Source organism: Mus caroli, unplaced genomic scaffold, assembly GCF_978045245.1.
Source record: "Mus caroli unplaced genomic scaffold, Mus_caroli_1 scaffold_19, whole genome shotgun sequence".
In the NCBI taxonomy this organism is placed as follows: domain Eukaryota; kingdom Metazoa; phylum Chordata; class Mammalia; order Rodentia; family Muridae; genus Mus; species Mus caroli.
In genome coordinates this window covers 20397977-20405000 of record NW_028227274.1, presented here as the reverse complement: position 1 = coordinate 20405000, position 7024 = coordinate 20397977, and positions in this window count along the sequence as shown.

The following is a 7024-nucleotide window of genomic DNA, read 5'->3' as shown; positions in this document are numbered from 1 at the left end:
CGTGCAAATAAATTCAAGCTTTCGTCTTCAGAATTAAAGCCTACAGCAGAGCAATGCAAGGGCATAAGATCATTAGAAATTATTATGATAACTGAATGGAATGACAAACAAACAAACAAACAAACAAACAAAACCAGCTACAGCTACAATCGAACCAGTCTGGTTCCACCATACCACTGTGGACAATGCTTACAGATTAGCAGATGTCAGGAGGGGTTTGAATAAATGGGACTTTTCATAAACCAGACAGAATACTTCTCTGAATACCGAGGCTGTTTCTAGCTATGTGGTTGTAGGTTAGAAAATGACAAAGGCTATTAAATACAATAACTCTGCTTTAAACATGAATATATGTATTTGCAATATATATTTGATATATATACATATATATATATATATATACATACATACATACACACACACACATACAGGCACACATAATATACACATGCACACACACATAATATACATATTATATATATATATACATAATGTATACATGATTATATAAATATATGTGTGTGTGTATGTGTGTGTGTATATATATATATATATATATATATATATATATACACACACACATACACACACACATAAATTTATATTTGCAGTGTAAAACCTGGAACTAAATAATTGTCGCACCTTGTATAAATATATTGATGTTAAATGACATAATGCATATGCTTTTGAAGGCACGTGTATTTATTTATTTGCCCCTTTTCACCATTAGAGACTTTCTTGAGGTGCTACCAGACCTTAGTGTCCAAACCTCTTGAGCATCTGTGAATCCAAAACGGCTCCTCCACATGGTGGCGCTCTGGTCGTGTCTTTTGTGAAACTGCTTGCTTTTTTTTTTTTTTCTTCCTTATTTATTTTATTTTTTACAAAAATGGTTGGACAAGCTATGTGGATAATAATTAATAATAATAACAATAATAGATCCACTCCTCAGGTGACTCTGATCCTAGAGAAAATAATGTTCCCTCTATCTTCTCCAATGTCATTTGCCTCCTGCTTTAGAAGACTGTGAAGGATCTTTATTTCATTTTTTTGTTGTTTGTTTGTTTGTTTGTTTGTTTGTTTGTTTGTTTGATGTATTTGCAGCCACGAGGATGCAAAAGTGAAGGGCTGGCAAAGCTTGCCTCGTTCCGAACAGTAGGAAGCTGGTTTTATGACATTCCTGATGCCTTCTTGCCACCGCTCCTCTTGCACATTCAGGAAGCTTACCCAGGGGATCCTTAGCCATACTTTCTCCCTGCTTTCCTCCAAGGTAAAATAAGACTGTGAATGTCACATGAGGGAAAATGGATGGACTCATGAGATGAGGGTGTTTAAACTTCAAATCTCACAAAGCAAATTGTCCTAGAAAGAAGAACGATCTAGATTCTTTTTTTGGTCTGAGAGAATTATCTAATAGTGGAGGAAGGGTCTGACTATGGACACATGGGAACAGTGTTGGCTATTTCTAACAGTGTGTGCCTGTCAGCGGCCACCAGGATGCTGCGTACTGTGAAGAGGATTAATATATCAGCTGGCTCGTGTAAAGCAGAGCATTCACCTAAGTTATTCACAGTGCATTTTTTAAGTAAAACATAAGCCTATTAATTTCTCTGTGGCTTTCTCTAATTGAAGTATTTCAGATTCCCACTGTGGTATAGCAGGATTTGTGAATTTCATGACTTAGCAATTACTCCTGTAACAGTCCATAGACCAGAGCTGTAATAAATCAGAAAGGTAAGCATGGTAGACTCAGAAGGCTGCACATGGTACTGAAGATTCAGTGCTGAATATGCCAACACTGAAGTCAGCATGCTTCCCGACTCACTGGCTATTGGGAAGATTCCTTCCTTGGAGGTCACAAGACTGAGCTCCACATGTTTTTGTTAGCTATCAGTCTGAGCTCAGTCTGTCCCTTATTGGCCACACCCACCCCCTTACTGTGTGGCACCCAAGAGGTCATCCACTGAATAGTTCTGCATCTCTCAGGCCCAGCCTAAGGAATTTGTGTGACTTCTGTGATTAGCCTGAGTAAAGACCTGCCTCTTAAATGGCTCCTATAGTTGATTGTCTCAGACACACCTGATAATGTTTCTTAAAATCAGCTGATGAGAGTCCTTAACCATATCTACAGAAACCCTTCCCCACAAAAACCCAAGTTAGCATTCATTCTAATGACTAACGAGGGAGAAAGTGTGCGGCTACTGGAAACAAACATGCCAGCTCAAAATAGCCTCTTTCTCACAACTTCAGCCCTTCACTGCTGTTTTGATACCAGTGCAGAATAAAGCTGCGAAGACTGTTTTCTTTGTGTGTGGGGGGGGATAAATATCAATCAGCTGTCTATCTATCTATCTATCTATCTATCTATCTATCTATCTATCTATCTATCCATCCATCCATCCATCCATCCATCCATCCATCCATCCATCCATCTATCTATCTATCTATCTATCTATCTATCTATCTATCTATCTATCTATCCATCCATCCATCCATCCATCCATCCATCCATCCATCTATCCATCCATCCATCCATCCATCCATCCATCCATCCATCCATCTATTCATCCATCCATCCATCCATCCATCCATCTATCTATCCTATCTATCTATCTATCTATCTATCTATCTATCTATCTATCTATCTATGCATACATGCATACATGCATTTATTTGTATGCTATGGCACAAGTGTGAGTGTCAGAATGGATAACTTTTTCCATCATGAGAGTCCCAGGGGTTGAACTCCAGTCATCAGGCTTGGCAGCATGTGCTGTTAACTACTAAGATATTTAATTTGCCTAGTTTTGTTAATTTCAAACAAGGACATTCTTATGTGGATCTGACTAACTTTATCAAACTCCTTACATATCCCTGGCTACTTTTAAACTTGTAATCCTCCTGACTCTGTATTCTCTGTGTTGGGATCATAAGAATATGTCACATATGTTACAACACTTGGTAGACTATAGTTTTCCATTGCAGGTGCCTTGGTTGCATGAGTTGGTCTAGCTGGAGGAGAAGACATAATTAAAGTGCTGAAGTTCTGAAGAGGGCAGAGGAGATTCAGAAGCAGCACGGGTTCCCCAAGGGAAGGCTTCCAGTCTCTACGACTCCTGATTTCTAGACAGAGTTCACTGATCCAAGCCCTCAGCATTCACCAGGATAAAGTGAAATGAGGAAAATAAGAATAGGAATTAATTAGTAACTTGGAAATAGCATTACTTTTTATATAAATAACTGCCTTTAGTTAATAAGATTTTAATGCCCACCCCTACCCATTAAACACCAGTGAGTGCTGGACTACCAGCTTAGGGAGAAAATTTGTATGTTTATGCACAACTCATCTTAAAAAAATATTTTCCTATTTTATGTGCTTCCCAGCTTTGTCTACATGAATGCCTGTGTACTACATGTATATGGTACTTATAGAGGCCAGAAAAGGGCACCACATGCACTAGAACTTGAGTTGTAGGCTGTCATGTTGTACTGGAAACTGAATGCAGGTTCTCTCTAAGGGCAGCAAGTATTCTTTACCACTGAGCAGTCTCTCCATTCCCATAATTCACATTGTAAGACAGACTGTAATAATATAGGCCTTTTTGATATCCAGGTCAGGACTTGGCTAATTAATATGACATCATCACCCTCTGGTTCTAGAAGGAAGACACTCCTAGAAGAGAAAAAAGAAGCCCCCACATGAGAACATCAGACTCCATGTTCTTCAAACATTTACTCTACTCCCTAGTTACTTTGCTTTTATTATCAATAACATGCCCTGTGTTTTAAACTTTCCAGTTAGTTTACACCCTTCATATCCCGGCTTCCAGGAGTTGTGGGATTGACTGCTTAGAAAAGTTAGGTGTTACCCTGATGCTGTGGTGGCAGTCAGAGGGAGGCAGTAGGCAGTGACCCTCCTAATCTAGTCTCTCATCTTCAGTTCTGATGTGTGGAGAATGCATTATGACAGGATAATTATTCCCTTAGTGGATTAGAATCTGTATCTGAAAGGATTATTAAGAACCAGCTATTGAATTAAAAATGGGTAAATATATAAAAGAGTATCATTCAGTCATTGCTTCTATGCACCAGAAGACCATTTTGATATATTCTCTAATTAATTTGTCAGCTGCAAGTTACATATTATCTTCTTGGCTTCACATGTGGGCAATTTTCAGAGATGAAATGACATGGCCAATCTGAACTGAATAGGTGTAATTCAATACCAGAATCCTATAGTTTGGGTTTATTTTGTTAAACATAAATTGTCATAGACCACTGAGATCTTTTTAGCATGAATCATTATTATATGCTGGGACTGCCAAGATGGCTCTGTGAGTAAAAGTGGATAACATGAGTATGATTACTTGAGTTTTATTCCTGGTACCCATAGTAGGAAGAGAAATTGTTTTTCCACCAAGTTACTGTTTGACTGCCAAGAAGACACTATGTCTTGCTGAAACACACGTGCACATGCACGCGCACACTCACACACACACACACCACCTCATAGAAATAAGTAAATATATGATACATAGATATAAATGATAGATGATATAAAGATAGATAGGTAGATAGATAGACAGACAGACAGACAGACAGACAGACAGACAGACAGATAGATAGATAATCCTATTCTGAACTAGTTGCTTTTTTGCAGTGAGCAAAATACCCAAGAGAATAAGTTAAAAGAGAAACATTCGTTTGGTAGCTATGTGACCTTTCCTGTGAACACCCCAGATATGACATTGACAAAAGAACAGAGAAAGGATTCCATTAACCTCTAGATTAGTGACCTAATGAGAGCGTTGGACTTGTTCACAGAGCCTACATGACTCATGCACTGCAGTGCTGATTGGTCCACTCCAGCATTGGCAATGACTCCCAAGACCTGCATCCCTGGGTTCTCTGCACAACTCACTGTCAGCTTAGAGGACCAGAGTCTCATCCCCAAAAGCTGTTACTGTTTATAACACCTGGGGAGCAGTCTTGTAAGTCCTGGGAGTTTTCTGTGACTTGTGACTTTAGTTTCTGAGACTTGTGACTGCCTCTTCTCTCTTCAGTAGGAAATGTTTCAACTGAGCAGAAATGGCCATACAATATTAGCTTATGATACATGAGGTTTCATACTGTTGAGGGAAGAAGATGTTGGTGCTGAGCTATTCCATTCCTGGAAGCCAGAAGGAAAGCAAAGGGAGAACTAAGAACCACATGTGACCTCTACCTACGCTTCCTCTGGAACCTCCATCCTCTTGCTGCTGCAACCTATAATTTTTAGAATCTTCCAAAATAATACTGCAGATGAGGCCGGGTCTTTAGTATATGAGCTTGTGGGAATACTTTCTGCAAATCATGGCAGGTTCTGAGATGAAGCCTGTACTGTGCTAGAAACCCTAGACCTGGAATTGACGGTGGTGATCCTCACTTGATACATTCAGTCATATGCGTGGATCTGAGCGCCATTTGTTAAGTTTTCTAAGCCTTGGTCTCCTGGCTCGTAAGATAGAATGTAGTGATTCTCACTGGTGGCACACAGGCTGGGAGCTGGCTTCCCTACATCCTATTTAACTTGTCTACATTTGCTCTCTCACTCCATTTGCTCTTCATTCTGTGAGTCTGACAACAGTCATGGATGACACCCAGCATGACCAGGAACTACTGTCCAGCATTACTACACATCTTCAGTCATCCTGCTGTGTTGCTAAGGCTTCCAGCATCACCATTAGCAATAACTGTACAGTTTATTACCTGAATTCCAAAGCCTTCTGTCATAGTTATTATCTCCATTTACTCCCGGGAACAAAAACGCCTAGATAAAGATGTAGGAACCTAACTACAGCAAACCAAGAGATAGCTCAGCAGTAAGAGGTCAAGACTATGCTGACACATGAACTGAGAGAAGTTCCTAACACTCAAATCATCTTACTCATAATTATCTATAACTCCAACTACAGGGTGATCAGAAATCTCTGCCCTCCATGGGCACCTACACTCACATCCACATAACCCCACCCTCCCACACACTCCTACACATAATTAAATACAAAACAAATCTTAAAGAAAAAAAAAAACGTACTAGAAATCTAGTCCCTACCTAGTGGTAGGCAAGAAATTTAAACCATCTTCAAAATCTGGGCACTTTACCTGACACTCCTTAGGTCTTTATACATAGTGTTTTCTGTGTATAAAGTAATACACATTGAAAGTCACCTTTTTGAAACATAAAAGAACTTAAAGCCGGGCTTGGTGGTGCACGTCTTTAATCCCAGCACTCAAGAGGCAGAGGCAGGTGGATTTCTGAGTTTGAAGGCAGCCTGGTCTACAAAGTGAGTTCCAGGACAGCCAGGGCTACACAGAGAAACCCTGTCTCACCCCCCTCCCTCCAAAAAAAAAAAAAAAAGAGAACTTAAATGAAACTTTTTTCCAAGAAGATAGGGTGATACCATGTTACATGACTGTTCGTGCTCTCTGCTGCTCAAGCATGTGCTCCTGTGTGGAAATGCGCAAACCTTTGGATACTCAGCCAAAGGAGCAGATGCTGGGCTCTCAGGAACGATCAACCTTGCTGCGTTCTGTTACATGGTGAGCGCTTTGGTAGGCACTGTGGATACAAAGATAGATCACACACAATTCATGTCCTGGGCCAGGGAGGAAATAGACTTAACTTTCCAGCATCTGTCTCATTTGCTTTCCTAAGTGAGAGAAGGAAATTAGAAGGTTAGCATGCCCTGTGTATCTGGGGATGATGTGAAAATCAAGGGTTCCAGGTCAGGAAAATCTCACTGCTACCCTGTTCATGATCAGAGATTTGTTTCTTTTTATTTGAATTGGAGAGATTTGGCTTTGGGAACTGAGGTGGGGAAAAGCAGAGGAGGAAGCCATGAGCTTTCCCCAAGGCACTGAAGAAGGAACAGAGGAGGACTGAGCTTTCCCAGAGGCACTGAGGAGAGGCAGGCGGAACATGATTATTTTCATTAGTGAAAATGAGCCTGAGCTCAGAAACCTAGTGACCTGAAACAACTAC